General features: G+C 40.9%; 1 protein-coding gene across 1 annotated transcript in view; it reads right to left on the bottom strand.

The window, feature by feature from the left end:
- The window catches only part of LOC126147131 (esterase FE4-like), a 139,220-nt gene that overhangs the window by 57,283 nt on the left and 62,039 nt on the right, over positions 1–19,898 (bottom strand). The window lies entirely within an intron of this gene.

Genomic DNA, 19,898 nt, shown 5'->3' with positions numbered 1-19,898 from the left:
ATATGGAGTCAGGTTCAAGAACTACTTGGCAATATGAGCCCGTTTATCAGTATGACATTGCACCCCATCTGGTCTGAATGAATGCACTGATTTAGCTAGGAATGCTATCAAAATTCCTTGTACCCTCTTCTGAGACAATCTGGCCCACAACTTTTATAAATGGTCATCCTAGGTATTGCCTGTGAGATGGAGTTGATGTCCAAGCTGGTCCGGCATATGTTTTATTGGGCTTAAATATGGGGATCTTGTTGGCCATGGGAGCGCCTGAGCATCATGTAAACAGTTCATAGAGACACATATCACATGTGGGCGAGCATTGTGCTGTTGATAAATGGGAACACAATACTATCACTTGGTAGGTGAGCATGGGGGAATGTCTATGACGTATTATTGAGCTAAGAGAGTTCCCCAGTCACTAATTGCCGTGCTCTGAAGTCAAAACTGATGACTCTCCACACCACAACCTCAAAAGTAGCACCGCTGTGCCTTCCCAAAACATTGGAATAATGGAACTTCACCCAGGTCACCACCATACTAACTAACGATGGTCATCTGGGGCAATGCAGGACTGCGATTCATCGTTGAACGCAGTGCGACGCCACTGATCACCAGTCTCTGCTTCCCAGTACACAGCACCACTCGAAACACAGGCGTTTTTTTGTGGTGTAAATAGCAGTTTGTGCATGGGACAGTAACTTACTAGACCAGCTGGTGCTAGTCTCCAACTAGTGGTACAGGATGACACAGAATATTAAAAGAATTCCACTACTCGTTCTCGGATGGGAGCCCCTTTCAAGCTCTGTGAGTTGCTGATAACGCTGTGTCACAGTGTAGGTGGCATCTCTGTGTTCTTCAGTGATTATTCAGTGTTACGCCTCGTATCTACTCTACCAGATCTAGTAACAACACTAAAAACGAACAATGCTAAGGAACTCTGTTGGACATTCTACCTGTCACAAGCTATTACGGCTGAAATCATACTCGTACTATGCTCGTTGGTGATGTATACATTTATTAAGTCACACTGTAATCTGACCATGTCTTCAGGGTCCTTGTCTTCTTTTGTCAGGCATTTTAGCTGACGATAACAACAGACTGAGACCTAACTGTAACAGCGACCGACAATGTTGGTCCAATGATGTGACACTGGGCCCGGATTCGGGAGGATGGCGGCGAAATCACCGTCCAGATATGAAAGTTCATGTTGTCTGTAATTTTCCTAAATCAGGTGCTAATATTCTAACGGTTCCGTTGTAAAGGAGCGAGCCGATTTCCTTCCCCATCCATTAATTTGGAGTTTCTTTGTCAGATGTCTACTAACTTTCTAGTATGCCGAGAGATAAAACAAGTAATGAAATTTGAGATGTACAAACGTAACGTAACAGAGTAGAAATACGCTTCACGTAGGTACAGTAATTCAAAATCGTCCAAGCCGAACGTCAAATATGGAAGCTATGTTGACAAATATACAACTGGGCTTGATTTCTTGAGTAGGATTCTTGGAGAATGTACTATTAGGCGATAAACATTATACGTATAGAGATTAGTTGAGCTCGTATGGGCCTTCACCAGGCCTCATGTAAGGGTTGTTAGACACACAGCTCAAGACTAAAATCTTGCAAGACGCATTTTAAAGTGCGTTTGGAGATATATTTCTATTATGTGCCATAACTTCTTTTCCCTGCACAAAAAGATGTTTAGTATTTCCTGCGTAATACTAAACATCTTTTAGCAACCAAACTGCAGTATGCTCTGCGGATATAACAATAGTAAGTGAATCGCATGGATGCAGTAAGCATTCTGCATTAACCTTGTAAAGTGTTCTTTGCAGGAACAAGGGTACTAACATAGGTAGCATAGCCAAAGAAAGCAGAACACCAAACGAACGAGCTTCAGGGTGTAACGTACTTGGATTTGATTCAGACGGTTGGCATGAAAATCTGACAGAGAATTTGCGAGTATCTACAATCATACACATGCATGGAGCAATTATTTTGCTGATAACAGTTTGAATGAGTGAAGCTTAAATCTTCTCACGTGTAAAAAGAACTGGACAGTACACAATATTATTGCACAGTAATCAGCAGTCTCTTTCAGGAAAACACCTACTTTAGATAACGACGATAATTTCATACACGAAAACCCAAATTCAGTGATTTGTCTTTAATTTGCATTCACAGAGAAGACGGAACATTAAAAATAAGTGATAAATATAGTCATCACTTTTCATGATTAATATTGCACCGCCGTAAACAAATGAAACATTTTTTTTCTAGTAATTTCCGGGTATGCAGCCGGATCCCGTCGACATTCTGCCACGATATTTCGGCCCAGAGACGTCCGGCCATCATCAGGTGAGTACACAACTACTGAAGAGCCCAGGTGCAGTCGCGGTATTTATGCCGAATCTCGCGCATGTGAAATGTACTGGCATCCTACAGCGCATGCGTCAGGTGTTGACATGCGCAGCATAGCCGAGTTGTACGTGCTGCCCTCGGTGGTGGAAATAAAGGTTCATCTAGTCATTGAGTATCGAATGACACTGTCGATTCCGCTGTGATTGTATAATTTTAATAACAGGATTCCAATTTGTATCCAGCTGAAAGCCGTTGTCACGATTTATAAGATTATTGGCAAGACGTATTTCCACTGATTCCTTGATTACGGAATCCCAAAAACCGGAAACCGGGGATAAAATTTTTGTTACATTGTATTCCATTGAATGTCCCAAAGAAATACAGTGCTCTGCTACTGCCGATTTTGACGGTTGCCGCAGACGGGTGTATCTTTCATGTTCTATACATCGTTCATGGACAGTTCTTGTCGTCTGGCCAATATATGCAGACGACAAGAACTGTCCATGAACGATGTATAGAACATGAAAGATACACCCGTCTGCGGCAACCGTCAAAATCGGCAGTAGCAGAGCACTGTATTTCTTTGGGACATTCAATGGAATACTATGTAACAAAAATTTTATCCCCGGTTTCCGGTTTTTGGGATTCCGTAATCAAGGAATCAGTGGAAATACGTCTTGCCAATAATCTTATAAATCGTGACAACGGCTTTCAGCTGGATAAAAATTGGAATCCTGTTATTAAAATTATACAATCACAGCGGAATCGACAGTGTCATTCGATACTCAATGACTAGATGAACCTTTATTTCCACCACCGAGGGCAGCACGTACAACTCGGCTATGCTGCGCATGTCAACACCTGACGCATGCGCTGTAGGATGCCAGTACATTTCACATGCGCGAGATTCGGCATAAATACCGCGACTGCACCTGGGCTCTTCAGTAGTTGTGTACTCACCTGATGATGGCCGGACGTCTCTGGGCCGAAATATCGTGGCAGAATGTCGACGGGATCCGGCTGCATACCCGGAAATTATTAGAAGAAGAAATACGCCGGGAAAATTTCAGAAGTCACAAATGAAACATTATTACATTGATAGACAAGGAATAGGAATCACCACTGGTTTTCAAACGTAGAATAGTTCGAAACTGTTCAAATCATCGACCAGTCACTCGTCTTAAACCTATTATTTGTTGATGTCACAGATGGAGAACATTATGTAGCAACCTACTCGCCGAAATTCTAAGAAGATTCTGGTGCCTCTTGTATTTTTTAAATTCTGTTCTAAATGATACACCACATAGAAAATGTCAGTTTCTTCTCAATGAGATTTTGGTTCTTAAGAGTGAATCCTCATACACTGTGAATAGTATAGGCTGTGTCTACTGTTTCTGACAAGTTAAAACTGCGTTATCTTTGCTTCATGACTTTGGTAAGTTGTACACATCAGCCAGTTAGGTGAAAAACGAAACACATTCATTTTCATGTTTATTAATCTGACCTTCGTTTTAGTATTCAGTTTGATGTATTACACATAATTAAATTCTTCTGTGAATCTATTTGTATGTTAGTAGTAGAGCAAGAAGAGAATGGGAGGAGAATGTACTGACACAGCACTTCCTTATCTGTGATGTCATATGATACCTGAGACAACTGCGTTCATCATATTTTTCACTGACAGCAGCAACCGCGCTTCCTTAACTCCAAGGTCATTCCAGGATTTATGATATCCTGGCATGTGTCAAGGTCAAGGATGGAAGAGCTTCTCACACCCTTTGCGCTTTCGCATATCCTTCATGAAGCACCCCATCCCCAACCTCATAGCACCCCCTGTTCCCCTGCATTCGTAGGAGTGAGATAAAACTGCAGTTTGCATGCACGTCATATTTCATTGATACTAGCAACCGTCTGCACTCTCTGTGCCATGTACTTCTGCAAATTTTGCATGAAGCATGTCCCACCCCACACCCTATGTTCCCATGACCCCGCACTCACATTCTGCAGCTATGTTTGCATAACTGACTTCAAAAAATTCTTTTAAGCACTGGCTCACTAGCCTTCACATTGGTAACTTTGGCTTTTATTTTTTGTGCATCTAGATCTGTAGCACTAAGTTGAGAAGATTTAGGAGCAACTCTCCATGGTTATGTAATGTGTAAGTACAGTAAATTACAACAGAAAGGCAATAACAGATAAAATAAAATGTTTATAGATCCTAAAGCGACAACAAGCTATTAGTTTATATAAATGCAATCAACAATGTAAAACAGGATCTAGCTTAATTTTTTCAAGGAACCTCTCGACAGAATAGGAGTGCCTCTTGAGAAACCTCTTCAATTTAGATTTGAAAAAGCAAGGATTTCTGGTAAAAAAAGTATTAAGGTAGCTTACTGAAAGTGGATGCAGCATAATGATGAACTCATTTCTGTTCAAGAGTCAAGGAGGTGCCATCCAGATGCGGATCAGATTTAATGAATTTCTACCTATTATGAACAAAGTGAGCACTCCTAGAGAGAGAGAGAGAGAGAGAGAGAGGGAGAGAGAGAGGAAAAAGCCAGTGTCAGAATACCCAGACAGATGCACAGGGGTCTAGATGAGGTTTGCCAATTTACACCACTTATTGCCTGAACCACTTGTTTCTGAACCAAAAGTACCCTATGAAAACGGGAACAGTTACCCCAAAATGTAGTAACTTACGTCATAATCAAATAACAATCAGCAAAGTAGAGTACTTCATGTGTCAAGCTATCACTTACTCCATACACTGTTCTGATAGTAAAAATGACAGTTACTAAGTGTTTGAACTATATGCTGAACATGGCCTTTCCATGACAGATTACTGTCTACCTGAACGCCTTGAGCTTTCAGTCTCAATAACCATATGCCCATTGTGTGTAATTAGAACATCAGCGTCTGTTGAATTGTTTGTCATAAACTGTTAAAGCTAAATCTTATTGTGATTTACCGTTACTTTATTTTCTGCAAGCCGTGAACTTACGTTGTCAGCTGCACTATTTGAAACAATGCGAATGCTGCACACAACATCCTTTACTACAAAGCTAGTGTCATCAGCAAACAGGAATATTTTAGAATGAGATTTTCACTCTGCAGCGGAGTGTGCGCTGATATGAAACTTCCTGGCAGATTAAAACTGTGTGCCGGACTGAGACTCGAACTCCGGCACACAGTTTTAATCTGCCAGGAAGTTTCAGGAATATTTTAGAATCAACTGTAATACTAGAAGGCATATCATTTTTTATAAATAAGGAACAGGAGTGGTTCCATTACTGATCTCTGGGGCACCCCCCTCCCCCATTTAATGGTACGTCACTCGGATCACATCTCATAACCATTCTCAATAATGTTGAGAAATTTTGTCGTCTCTCCTTAAAGTAAAAGATGAACCAATTGTGGGACTCTCCCCATATTCCATAATGATTAGACTGCCAGAGCAATATTTTTGATCAACATAATCAGACGCCTTAGTTAAACAAAAAATGATGCGTAGCTTCCGAAGCCTTTTGGTTATTGCATCTGGTACCTCGCAGAGAAAACAGAATACAGCATTTTCAGTTGTTAAACCATTTTTAAAACCAAACTCTACTTTGAAAGCAAACTATGTGAAATGAAATGATCGATTATCCTCACATACACAGCCTTTTCAATAGCTTCATCAAAAACATACGGCACAGAAGTAGGTCTAAAATTGGTAACATCTTCTGTTTTCATAAAGCAACTTTGCTACTGAGTACTTAAATCATTCAGGAAACTGAACATTCCTAAAGGAAAAATTACAAATATGGCTAAGTACAGGTCTAACATGTGCTGCACAGAGCTTAAGTATCCTGCTCGATATTCCATCGTATCCACGCGAGTCCTTAATCTTCAATGATTTAAATATCCACTCAGTCTTTCCATTGTCAGTATCACAACCGAGTATTTGATATATCAGTATCGGAAAGCCATTTTCCAAGAGAGTTATAAGATTCCCTGCAGAAACTACGACTTTTTTTTTTTAATTTGCTCTCTGTGTTCGGAAAGTGATTATTAAATACTGTACATATACCTAACGTATCACAAATATTTTTACTGCTTAATGATTTCACGTACTCGACCTCGTACAGGTGATCACGCACTTCATTCACGACTGACCATACGGTTTTTAATTTTATCCTATATGATTTAGCTATTCTATTTCCATATCACAAACTCTATGCCCTCGTAACAACATTTTAAGTCTTACAGTACTGTAGCTCGACTGTGACTACATCTAACATTTTGAGGTAATTCACACTTTGTTATAAATGAGTCCCCTATCCCATTAGTCAGTCAGTGAGGCTGCGTTCTACAGGTAGTAGAACATTCTAATGTAAAGCAACTTTCAAAGAACACGAGAAATGTGTTAAGGGAATCATTATATTTGTCAGCTATGATGCCATCACTACAAGCATCCTGCCAATTTTGTTCCTTAATGTGATCTAAAAAACTTTCCTTGCCCTTGGATTAACTTTTCTGCATAGTTTGTAACTGTACATAACTTTATTTGGTGCTATACATCATTTAGCATGGAATATTATAACGAGCAGATAGCATATTTCTGTATAAACGATTAGAAACCAACATTGGTGTATAAACTGTGAATAAATAGCAACTCTTATTTGTTGAGAATGAGGTTCTTAACACAAAACATTTCCCACAAGCTCAAAGAACGTAAATAAACGTAAGTCCTCTTTCACATCTTACTTGCTCTTGTCATCGAAAAATCAATATTTCTCTATGAATAATTAAAAAGCATTTCCCTGGAAAATATAAACAAAGGATTAGGAATTCGTATCCATTGAACATGAGTTTTACCTTAAAAACCATCCTACAACCCCAGAAATTGCGAAATCTAGCAGATCCCAGTTCTCCAGTCACCAATTGTTGGCAGCACTAAACGGACAGATATTTGTATCATTAAAATAGATGTTTCCAATAGCTATTAAATTAATTATTTTTCACATTCAAGATGTTGAAAAATTTGTAAAATATCCGCAAAATACAGCAGCAGAGCGAAATATTGCTATGTCTACATTGCTACTAGAGGTTTATCCACGGGAAATGATGTTCGATCCCACAGTATTTCAGAAAATAGTCGACAATGTAGAATAAAGAGTGAGTTAATTACCAGATGTAAATATATTCTTCACATTAGTGACAAAAATTTTGATATATTTGCCTCAGCGGCAGATTCCAACAGTCGAAACTTGAGAATTTAGGCCTAAAAACTCGATGTCGTAAAACTGCCTTACCAGGCTTATAACAGCAGAAAAATGTTAGCTTAGGAGCCAATAAGACAGATTGACTGTAAGTAGTGAAGCACACTCACAAATAAAATACTTCCGAGATATTACTAAAAGTATGATAATTACATTCCCTTGTTGAGGTTAACACACGAAGCTATTCATTGCGAATTATTGCTACTATTACAAATGACACAGATGTACCGAAGGCCATTTAAATAACAGCAGCTTGCAGCCTGAAGGCTCCCTAAGAGCTTTATAGACTGTATTTATCAGTTATTATGCTCACAACATTCTAAACTAAACACGTCAGCAGCGCTGTTCACGTTGTTCAGTATGTAAATTGAGCATTCGGTCTGTGCAGTTGAGTGGACTGCAAAAATGAAAACCTGTAACCTCCTACACGAACACAAACAGAGACATAACACAACTGTCTTATTAGGAAAGGAATGAAATAGGACAGTGGTTACTGTTACAACAAATATATAAGTTACGGAAACCAGATACATGTACAGCTCGTAAACAGACAACCTAACACTGCAACAGCGAGAGATGTGACATTTCCAAAGACAATGTCAGATTTGATATCCCAGAAAAAACTATTAACCCAAATTTATTGAGAGCCATCTCACACGAATCATGCATAAATAAAGTGTTAATGCATCTGAATTGTATGTTAACTCATTTAAGTAGACGCTTATTGTAGTACAAACAAAATCGCTACGAAAATTCGACTTTGTACCCCCTTGCACACACAAACAGCCATCATAATACGCCTAACGCCTAATGAAAGTGTAGTATGACTACACTCCATAGCTACTAAGGCTAAACAGTGTAACAACACTTGAACAAATGATGCTATTCTCTATAATATACGAATATATAGATATAGATATGTAAATCATCGTGCTCTAAAACATTAGTGCATCACATCCAGAAACGATGTTAGAATTTGTACCAGTCCATGGCCTCAGCTTTAATATACGGTTAATATCAAGCCATCAATCAAATCGTCCATGCCAGGACTTCCAATACAGAAAACTCAAACAAAATAACTGCGAATATTAGGAGGTATGGTACCTCAATAGTGTAGTGTAACAGCATGTCAGTGCCGGATTGCAAAAACGAAGACATCGACGTCGAAATACACGGAAAATAAAGAGATTGCAGCGGCAGTAGCGTTGTAGAATTAACAAAAATTGCCAATGTGACGTAACAATATTCCACAACAGTGTAGCTGGTAAGCCATCAATCACATACGTACACGGTCTTCCAAGGGGACCAGACATACCATCCATTGTATAATGTTTTCCAGGCAAGAAATACAGTACTCAGTTACGTGTCTGTTCCCTTTATAAAACCTGTCAGGTGTTTACCAATATTTCACATATTTAGTGTACTATACAACTTTTACTCTACAAAGGGAAGTCATCCACGTTGAACAGTCAGTCTTAACTGTCTTATCGAATAGCATAACCCCTAGGTGTCACTGTATAAGCGAGAGGTCGCCTCTAACCGAACATTACGCTTCACCTTGGAATAATTTTATAGAACTACCGAAGCTGACTGAATCCTTTGATGTAGCTTTATAGTGTAGTTTCGTGAGGTGGAATACGAGCGCTGTGTATGGAATAATACCGTCATAACATATTTACAAATAATGGCGGCAGATAATAACGTAATGGGGTGATTTCAAGGTATATTCCGCGACTTGTGTGACAAGAGTATTAAATAACGACAGACGGGCTGTACAAGCGACAGTATTGTGGAGAACAATGCTTCTCCTGTAGTCATACAGCACTTCAGTCGGAGTCAGAGTAGTTTGTTATAGCCGTGTTCAGACAGAATGTCATTAGTGATCTTCCTAGATGCTAGCAGACAAAGAGTAGATGAGCTTCCTACCCAGTGACAGCAGATCTGACGGTGTCAGAGCATAAAAAAAGGTTCAAATGGCTCTGAGCATTATAGGACTTAACATCTGAGGTCATCAGTTCCCTAGAACTTAGAACTACGTAAACCTAACTAACCTAAGGACGTCACATACATCCATGCCCGAGGCAGGATTCGAACTTGCGGCAGTAGCGGTTGCGCGGTTCCGGACTGAAGCGCCTAGAACCGCACGGCCACACTGGCCGGCTAGTCAGAGCTTACAGCTGCAGCCGACGCATCACCCTACTGGGTGCTCGGTACAAGGAGTGGAGCTTGCTACAACTGAGTGATATCAAATTGTTGTTTGTCATCCTGTTCTCATGAGCTGTAAACAATCTGACGGTAGCAGGCAGGTGGAGCTGTGCCGGTGTCAGTAATTTACTTCAAGTCGATACTGCTGATATAGTGTCCTCAAACCAATTGTTTTGCTTATAATACATCATCATAAAGTTGATGTATATAGTACTTCAGCAAACCTTTCAGGTAACATCAAAATAGTAACATATACTGATGGCGACATAATGCTGTTTACCGTAGCGAGTTTCCAAATGAGGTCAATGTCTCACAGTCTGAACGTTGCCATATTTGATTCATACATACGGTACAGCATTTTTTAGTACACATATTTAACAAATCACAGTGTTCGTGGGTTACTTTATGAACTGAATGTGTGCACTTGCTTACAAAAAGGAAAGAAATATATTGTGCTTTGTAACAGACAGATATTAACGTGAGAACCGTGGAGTATAACATGTTAGAAAGGCAAAAATACGCTATTTGCTTACATTGTTGTTATTTACATTCAATGAAGATCTAGCTATAGACAGTGTAGGCTCCCAAAAAGCAATACACAAGGGAATGGAACGTGCTCTCTTAACTCAGGTCGGTAATGTGTACACATGAAGTGACTATTGCACCCACCTCGTCCTGGAAGAATATTTTACAGCGTTTTCGTATTTGATACACATATTAATACCCTTATAACTCTTTAAAAACAATAATAATATATTACATTTTGTTTCATGTATGTAAACATTTTTCAATAATAATCAATTTTCAATAATAATTTTTTTTTCTCCTCCGTCACAACCTCATACGACTCGGTAATACTTGACAAATAATTTTCTTTTACACATGCTAAATTCACTGTATATACAATCCTACCCTTGGGCTGCTATATCATCTCTCAACTCATTGTCAACACACTGGCATTGTTGAACAATACCATGCACAATAGTGTCGAACTCATTCTTCACATCATTACACAATGGATGTGTCTGATCATCAGTAAAACATACCGCCTCACACAGCACTCCGATGTCTACAACACTCTTTTTTTTAATAATACACAATACTTTGTCATTCGATCCATGGTTAAACAGGAGTGTCACTGAAAGCACTTACTATTGAGGCGCTAAGACGTTTATTCCTGGGAGATATATTAGTGTCGACGTTGACATTTTCTGGCCTGAACTCGTAGGTTAATTGGCTCTCAGTGTACAAAAGTCTATTGCAGAAGCGATACAATTATATCTGCATTAGTTGCACTTTCCTATGAAATACCAGCTCCTCTATTTCAAACAGCTTCCACCAAAACCCAATACAGAAGAGATGCCGACACTGACACACTGCAAATTGCCCGCTCAAATAAAACGTTCACGTAAACAGCAATATGCCAATAAAACCTGGAAGAGGTGGCGTGTCCTTCCTGTTCCCCATCGCTCGCTCCCACGAATGGGACTATTACTCACTGTTGTGCAACTTTCGTGAACTGGAATCTCAATGCACACTGCTGCGCTGCGTGCAGCCGGAGTGCAGTCTGAACATTGAAGATTCAGTACGTCAATACCATGCAACATGAGAGACAAGTCAACTCTGAAAGGCTTTTATTGATATCTGTAACTCCATGTTATGTTGAGGAAAATGAGATGAAATCTAATAATACTGTACCAACAGCCGTTGTTTTGATTGTTTTGTCAAGTAACCAGTTTGGACACTACACTCGCTCCCAGCTTCAGGCAGTGTTGGCTTCGGTCACACAGCTTGAGGCTGTTGCCAATGGGCATCACTGTGAGGGTCCGCATGGGGGTTTGTCGGGGATGGCCAGCTCGTCCCACGCATCCCCCGATCGGACTACGACTGTGGTTGCCCGGGATACTGCCCGCATTGAGGCTGATCCCTCACCTGTGGTAGAGTGGGAGGTCGTCTCAAGGTGTGGCAGGGGGCGAAAGACATTCCGGAGGGCTGAACGGAAGGCCTGTCCAGTTTTTCTGACGAACCGATTTCAGGCTCTGTCTCAGGCTGATACTGATCTTCGGCCTGACATGGCTGAGACGGTTCTGCGACCGTGTGGGCTGCAGATTCCTCGACTTGCGCCATATGGTGGTGGGGTTTCGGGTTCCGCTGGGTAGGTCAGGAGTCCACTACACGCAACAAGCGGCTACACGGGTAGCAGGGGCTGTGTGGCGTGGACTGGGCTGTTTTTTAGGTTAGATGGCCTTGGGCAAGTACAGAAAGGGCAACACCCTCAACGGGTGCGGGGCAAAGTCAGGACATGCGGGGACCAAGCAGCAATCGGTATTGTAATTGTAAACTATCGAAGCTGCGTTGGTAAAGTACCGGAACATCAAGCGCTGATAGAAAGCACCGAAGCTGAAATCGTTATAGGTACAGAAAGCTGGCTGAAGCCAGAGATAAATTCTGCCGAAATTTTTACAAAGGCACAGACGGTGTTTAGAAAGGATAGATTGCATGCAACCGGTGGTGGAGTGTTCGTCGCTGCTAGTAGTAGTTTATCCTGTAGTGAAGTAGTATCTGTGAATTGTTATGGGTGGAAGTTACACTCAACAACCGAGCTAGGTTAATAATTGGCTCCTTTTACCGACCTCCCGACTCAGCAGCATTAGTGGCAGAACAACTGAGAGAAAATTTGGAATACATTTCACATAAATTTTCTCAGCATGTTATAGTCTTAGGTGGAGATTTAAATTTACCAGATATAGACTGGGACACTCAGATGTTTAGGACGGGTTGCAGGGACAGAGCATCGAGTAACATTATATTGAGTGCACTATCCGAAAATTACCTCGAGCAATTAAACAGAGAACCGACTCGTGGAGATAACATCTTTGACCTACTGATAACAAACAGACCCGAACTTTTCGACTCTGTAAGTGCAGAACAGGGAATCAGTGATCATAAGGCCATTGCAGCATCCCTGAATATGGAAGTTAATAGGAATATAAAAAAAGGGAGGAAGGTTTATCTGTTTAGCAAGAGTAATAGAAGGCAGATTTCAGACTACCTAACAGATCAAAACGAAAATTTCTGTTCCGACACTGACAATGTTGAGTGTTTATGGAAAAAGTTCAAGGCGATCGTAAAATGCGTTTTAGACAGGTACGTGCCGAGTAAAACTGTGAGGGACGGGAAAAACCCACCGTGGTACAACAACAAAGTTAGGAAACTACTGTGAAAGCAAACAGAGCTTCACTCCAAGTGTAAACGCAGCCAAAGCCTCTCAGACAGACAGAAGTTAAACGATGTCAAAGTTAGCGTAAGGAGGGCTATGCGTGAAGCGTTCAGTGAATTCGAAAGTAAAATTCTATGTACCGACTTGACAGAAAATCCTAGGAAGTTCTGGTCTTACGTTAAATCAGTAAGTGGCTCGAAACAGCATTTCCAGACACTCCGGGATGATGATGGCATTGAAACAGAGGATGACAAGCGTAAAGCTGAAATACTAAACACCTTTTTCCAAAGCTGTTTCACAGAGGAAGACCGCACTGCAGTTCCTTCTCTAAATCCTCGCACAAACGAAAAAATGGCTGACATCGAAATAAGTGTCCAAGGAATAGAAAAGCAACTGAAATCACTCAACAGAGGAAAGTCCACTGGACCTGACGGGATACCAATTCGATTCTACACAGAGTACGCGAAAGAACTTGCCCCCCTTCTAACAGACGTGTACCGCAAGTCTCTAGAGGAACGGAAGGTTCCAAATGATTGGAAAAGAGCACAGGTAGTCCCAGTCTTCAAGAAGGGTCGTCGAGCAGATGCGCAGAACTATAGACCTACGTATATCTCTGACGTCGATCTGTTGTAGAATTTTAGAACATGTTTTTTGCTCGAGTATCATGTCGTTTTTGGAAACCCAGAATCTACTATGTAGGAATCAATATGGATTCCGGAAACAGCGATCGTGTGAGACCCAACTCGCTTTATTTGTTCATGAGAGCCAGAAAATATTAGATACAGGCTCCCAGGTAGATGCTATTTTTCTTGACTTCCGGAAGGCGTTCGATACAGTTCCGCACTGTCGCCTGATAAAGTAAGAGCCTACGGAGTATCAGACCAGCTGTGTGGCTGAATTGAAGAGTTTTTATCAAACAGAACACAGCATGTTGTTATCAATGGAGAGATGTCTACAGACGTTAAAGTAACCTCTGGCGTGCCACAGGGGAGTGTTATGCGACCATTGCTTTTCACAGTATATATAAATGATCTAGTAGATAGTGTCGGAAGTTCCATGCGGCTTTTCGCGGATGATGCTGTAGTATACAGAGAAGTTGCAGCATTAGAAAATTGTAGCGAAATGCAGGAAGATCTGCAGCGGATAGGCACTTGGTGCAGGGAGTGGCAACTGACCCTTAACATAGACAAATGTAAGGTACTGCGAATACATAGAAAGAAGGATCCTTTATTGTATGATTATATGATAGCGGAACAAACACTGGTAGCAGTTACTTCTGTAAAATATCTGGGAGTATGCGTGCGGAACGATTTGAAGTGGAATGATCATATAAAATTAATTGTTGGTAAGGTGGGTACCAGGTTGAGATTCATTGGGAGAGTCCTTAGAAAATGTAGTCCATCAACAAAGTAGGTGGCTTACAAAACACTCGTTCGACCTATACTTGAGTATTGCTCATCAGTGTGGGATCCGTACCAGGTCGGGTTGACGGAGGAGATAGAGAAGATCCAAAGAAGAGCGGCGCGTTTCGTCACAGGGTTATTTGGTAACCGTGATAGCGTTATGGAGATGTTTAACACACTCAAGTGGCAGACTCTGCAAGAGAGGCGCTCTGCATCGCGGTGTAGCTTACTCGCCAGGTTTCGAGAGGGTGCGTTTCTGGATCAGGTATCGAATATATTGCTGCCCCTACTTATACCTCCCGAGAAGATAACGAATGTAAAATTAGAGAGATTAGAGCGCGCACGGAGGCTTTCAGACAGTCGTTCTTCCCGCGAACCACACGCGACTGGAACAGGAAAGGGAGGTAATGACAGTGGCACGTAAAGTGCCCTCCGCCACACACTGTTGGGTGGCTTGCGGAGTATAAATGTAGATGTAGATGTAGATGTAGATCTTCAGGCATGTCCTGCGAATGACACCAAGTACCACACGTGTACATACAAGACAAGGCCCCGATAATCTTGTGTGGTTCCGTAGATATCCGAACCTCATGAGCTTGCCAATGCAATTCGGATATCTAGTGAAACAGATAAGGCCGTTGGTACTTTCTCTTATTCACAGACGAGTGATACTCCCGGCCTGAAGACGAAGTGATTGGAACGCTGAAACTTCCTGGCAGATTAAAACCGTGTGCCGGACCGAGACTCGAACTCGGGACCTTTGCCTTTCGCGGGCAAGCGCTCTGCTCCTGTGTAGTTTGGAAAATAGGAGACGAGGTACTGGTAGAATTGAAGCTGTGAGGACGGATCGTGAGTCGTGCTTGGGTTGCTCAGATGGTAGAGCACTTTCCCGTGAAAGGCAAAGGTCCCGAGTTCGAGTCTGGGTCCGGCACACAGTTTTAATCTGCCAGGAAGTTTCAAATCAGCGCACACTCCGCTGCAGAGTGAAAACCTCATTCTGTAAACAATCGCTTGCTGGTATCAACTGCGACTGAGAACTTGAGAACTGACGAATTAGTACCGTGGCTCTTTAGACGTGCTTATGAAACTAGAGAACAGGCGTGTCTCCCTCTTAGCAGCTTACAGACTTCTCCAGCTGGCACATTGTTGTCCACAATCACAGTGCTGGTTCCCTAGCAGTCTCCCTCCATGCAGAAGTTGGGTTTTGATAGTATGTAGACGAACATCTCCACTTTGTTAAAAACTCCAGCAAAATGTTGTATTATATCCAAACGCAAAAGATAACTGTCATCTACATTAACCTACTGCAATATTCCTGGCAGATCCACCAATATTTGAAGACACACTGAAACACCGAAATCTTCCACTCTATATGGCACAGCCACAGGATGTTTCTATTTCATCGAAGTGGTCTCCAGTGCTACCTTGCAGATTTCCTCCAGTAATCCTGTTGCAGACACACTGTCGTTCCAGTGTAGGAGAACACAGTGAATTTAGCGTTGACACATGGTGTGTGGTTTTGACAGAGGTGGAAAAATAAATATGAATTTTTCAATACCAAAAATGTTTACATATGTGGAGCAATATCTAATATATTATTATTGTTTTTACAGGTTATAAGGTCTACGATACATGTATTAAAATGTAAAAAAATGTAAAATTTTTTTCTAGGACGAGGTGGGTGCAATATTCCATCCATGTGGGCACATTAACAACCTGTGGTAAGTCTGCAGACTCCATTCTCTTGTGTGTTGCTTGTTTGGGAGCCTATAGTTTTTTCAGCTAGATTTTCATTCAAATTAATTAACACAGTATAAGCAAATAGTGGGTTTTTGCCTTCGTAACATCTTATACTCCACGGTTCTCACGTTAGTATGTATCTGTTGTAAGGCACAATCAATGTCTTTCCTTCTTGTAAGGAATTTCACACATTCCGTTCATAACCATATCCACGAACTTTGAGACGTGTTATACATATATCTATTAAAAAGTGCTCTACCGAGTGTCGGAATCAAATACAGAAACGTTCAGAATATGAGGCCTTGACATTATTTGGAAACACACATTAGTAAACAGCATTACATCGCCACCAGTATATGTTAGTATTGTGATGTTTTCTCAATGCTATATATGCCAACTTCATGTTGCATTATTATTAAAATGATATTTTTTAATGGCACCGTGTCAACAGAATCGACTCGTAGTTAATCACTAACACCGCCAAAGCTCCACCTTCCTGCTACCGTCAGATTGTTAACAGCTTACGAGAAATGGACGACAAACGACAATTTTATATCACTCAAATGTAGCAGCTTCTACCCATTGTACTGAGCGCCTAATCCGGTAATGTGTCTCCTGCACCTGTATGCTGTGACTCCGTCAGATCTGGTAGCACTGGGTCGGAATCTAGATTAACGGAACCAGTCAGCCTCGGCAGTTTTATAAAAGTATTCAAAGGTGGAGCATAATCTTCGGTTGGAGGCGAAATCTCGCACGTATAGCAACGACTAGGATTATATTATACGATAAGACAGTTAGGACTGACTGTCGAACATGAGTGACTGTCAGCGGTAGTGTGAAAGTTATGTAAGATATTAAATATATGAAATCACAAGCCAGGAGTGTTATTGGTAAGCATGTGATAGGTTCTATAAAGGGGCCAGACACGTAACTGAGTACGGTATTACCTGCCTGGAGACCGTTAAAGAATGGATGGTGTGCTTGGTTCCGTATGGAAGACTGTTTAGGTATGTCATTGATGACTTATCAGCTACACTGTTGTGGAATATTATTACGTCACTTTGGCAATTTCTGGTAATTCTGCACCGCCATTGGCGCTGCCATAACATTGTTTTCCGTTTATTACGACCTAGATATCTACGTCTTTGAAAACCGGCACTGACATGGTGTTACACTACATTGTTGAGGTACCATACCTCCTAATATTCGCAGTTATTTTGTTTGAGTTTTGCGTATTGGAAGTGCTAACAAGGACGATGTGACTGATAGCTTGATATTAACCGCACATTATAGCTGAGGCACCTTCATGGACTGGTACAATCTCTAACATCGTTTCTCGATGTGATGCACTAATGTTTTGGAGCACGATGACTCACATATCTACATCTATGTAGTCGCACATTGTAGAGAACAGCATCGTTTTTACACGTGCTGTGACACTGTTAGCCTTTGTAGCTATGGAGTATAGTGAGACGTCATTCCTTAGGCGTTAGGCGTATTATTATGGCCTTTTGCGTCTGCAAGCGGAACAAAACCGAATGTTTTAGTGATTTTGTTTATATAATGATAAACATCTATTTAAATGAATTAAACTGACAATTCAGATGAGATAATTTTTAATTTGTGCTTGATAATTGTACGACGTCACGCAAGATATTATGGTAACTAGTTTTTTCCTGATATACCGACTATGAGTTTGTTTTTCGAAATTTCACATCTCTCACTGTTACAGTCTTTGGTGACGTGTTTACGAGCCGAATATATGTAGCCGGCCTGGGTGGTCGAGCGGTTCTAGGCGCTACAGTCTGGAACCGCGCGACCGCTACGGTCGCAGGTTCGAATCCTGCCTCGGGTATGGATGTGTGTGATGTCCTTAGGTTAGTTACGTTTAAGTAGTTCTAAGTTCTAGGGGACCAATGACCTCAGTAGTTACGTCCCGTAGTGCTCAGAGACATTTGAACCATTTTTCGAATATGTATACTTCTGTTGTCTGCGCAATATATTTAGTAAGAAATACGCCTTCCCCTTCTTTTCCTTTCCTAATATAACAGTTGTGTTGTGTGTGTGTTTGTGGTGATGTAATTGAATACAAGATTTTATTTTGGAAAGCCAAATTTAGTGGTAATGCAACGTCACTGTTTAAACACTCGCTTTGCGTATTTAACATTGTGAGTAGCACTGTTGATTTTTGTTTTAGGATATTGTAAGCAATAATGTACAAATGCAGTCAATAAAGGTGTTAGGGAGCCTTCTGACTGCTAACTGCTCTTATTTAAATGGTTTTCGGTACGTCTGTGTTATTTCTAAATAGCAATAATTGGCAGTGAATTGCTTAGTTTTTACGATTTCTAGAGAATAGCTGATTGCATTATCTTTGTCTCTCCTTAACATAGTACTTGAGTAGCTTTTAAATGCTTGAATGCACTTTTAAGGTGTATTTACGTCGTAACCATCATGCTTTAGCAATTTCTCGGAGATATTTTATATGAGCGTGTGCTTCATTACTTACAGCCAGTCTGTCTATTTGCCATCTAAGCTAACACTTATTTTGCTGTTGTTATAAGCCTTGTGCTTCAGAACCTTTCTAAATGCTGGAATATATACTTTGAAGGTGTATTAACACAGCAAGCAATGCAAAATTGTACTTCTAGCACTGTCTCGGAAATATTTTATTTGAGGGTGTGGCTCAACAGTCAGTCTGTGTTTTTGCCTACTTAATTAATACTTTTTTTCTTTCTTCTCCTATAAGACTGGACTGTGTAGTCTTACGGCAGCGAGTTTTCAGGCCTACATTCAACTGTTGAAATCTATTACTGAATAATACTTCAGAATTTTCGGCACAAATGTGAACAATACGTGGACATGTGGGAATTAACTCACGCTTTCTTCTACTTTACAGACTTTTTTAAAATATTGTGGGGTCGAACAGCGTTTTCCGTATATAAACGTCTAAAGGTGAAGTGCTATTCTGAGGTAAAGAGGTTAGCACAGGAGAGGAATTTGTAGGGTTGGGTTGGGTTGGATTGGGTTGTTTTTGGGGGAGGAGACCAGACAGCGAGGTCATCGGTCTCATTGGATTATGGAAGGAAGAGGAAGGAAGACGGCCGCGCCCTTTCAAAGGAACCATCCCGGCATTTGCCTGGAGTGATTTAGGGAAATCACGGAAAACCTAAATCAGGATGGGCTGACGCGGGATTGAACCGTCGTCCTCCCGAATGAGAGTCCAGTGTGTTAGCTACTGCGCCACCTCACTCGGTATAAACATCTAGTAGCAATGTGAACATAGCAATTTTTTGCTCTGCTGCTGTATTTTTTAGATATTTTACAAATTTTTCAACATCTTAGATGCGAAAAGTAATTAATTTAGTAGCTATTGGGGACATCTATTTTTGTGATACAGATTTTGAAGTGTGATTGATGTATTCAGTGCAACCACCGGACGGTCACTGGAGATCTGGGATTTTCTATGATTTCGCGTTTCCTGGGCTTGTGGGATGGTTTTTAAAATAAAACTCATGTTGAATGAATACGAATTCCTAACACTTTATTTTCATTTTTCAAGCATTTGGTTTTCAATTATTCATAGAGTAATATCGATTTTTCAATGCACTCCTCTGCCGGTAACAGCAGCAAGTGAGATGTGAAAGTGGACTTGCATTTATGTACGTTTTTAGTGGTTGTTTCTTAGGGTATGTGGTAGAAGACTAAGTAC

This window comes from Schistocerca cancellata, chromosome 2 (assembly GCF_023864275.1).
Source record: "Schistocerca cancellata isolate TAMUIC-IGC-003103 chromosome 2, iqSchCanc2.1, whole genome shotgun sequence".
Lineage (NCBI taxonomy): Eukaryota > Metazoa > Arthropoda > Insecta > Orthoptera > Acrididae > Schistocerca > Schistocerca cancellata.
The sequence above is the reverse complement of the archived record's forward strand: the minus strand, read 5'-3'. Positions and strand labels throughout refer to the sequence as shown.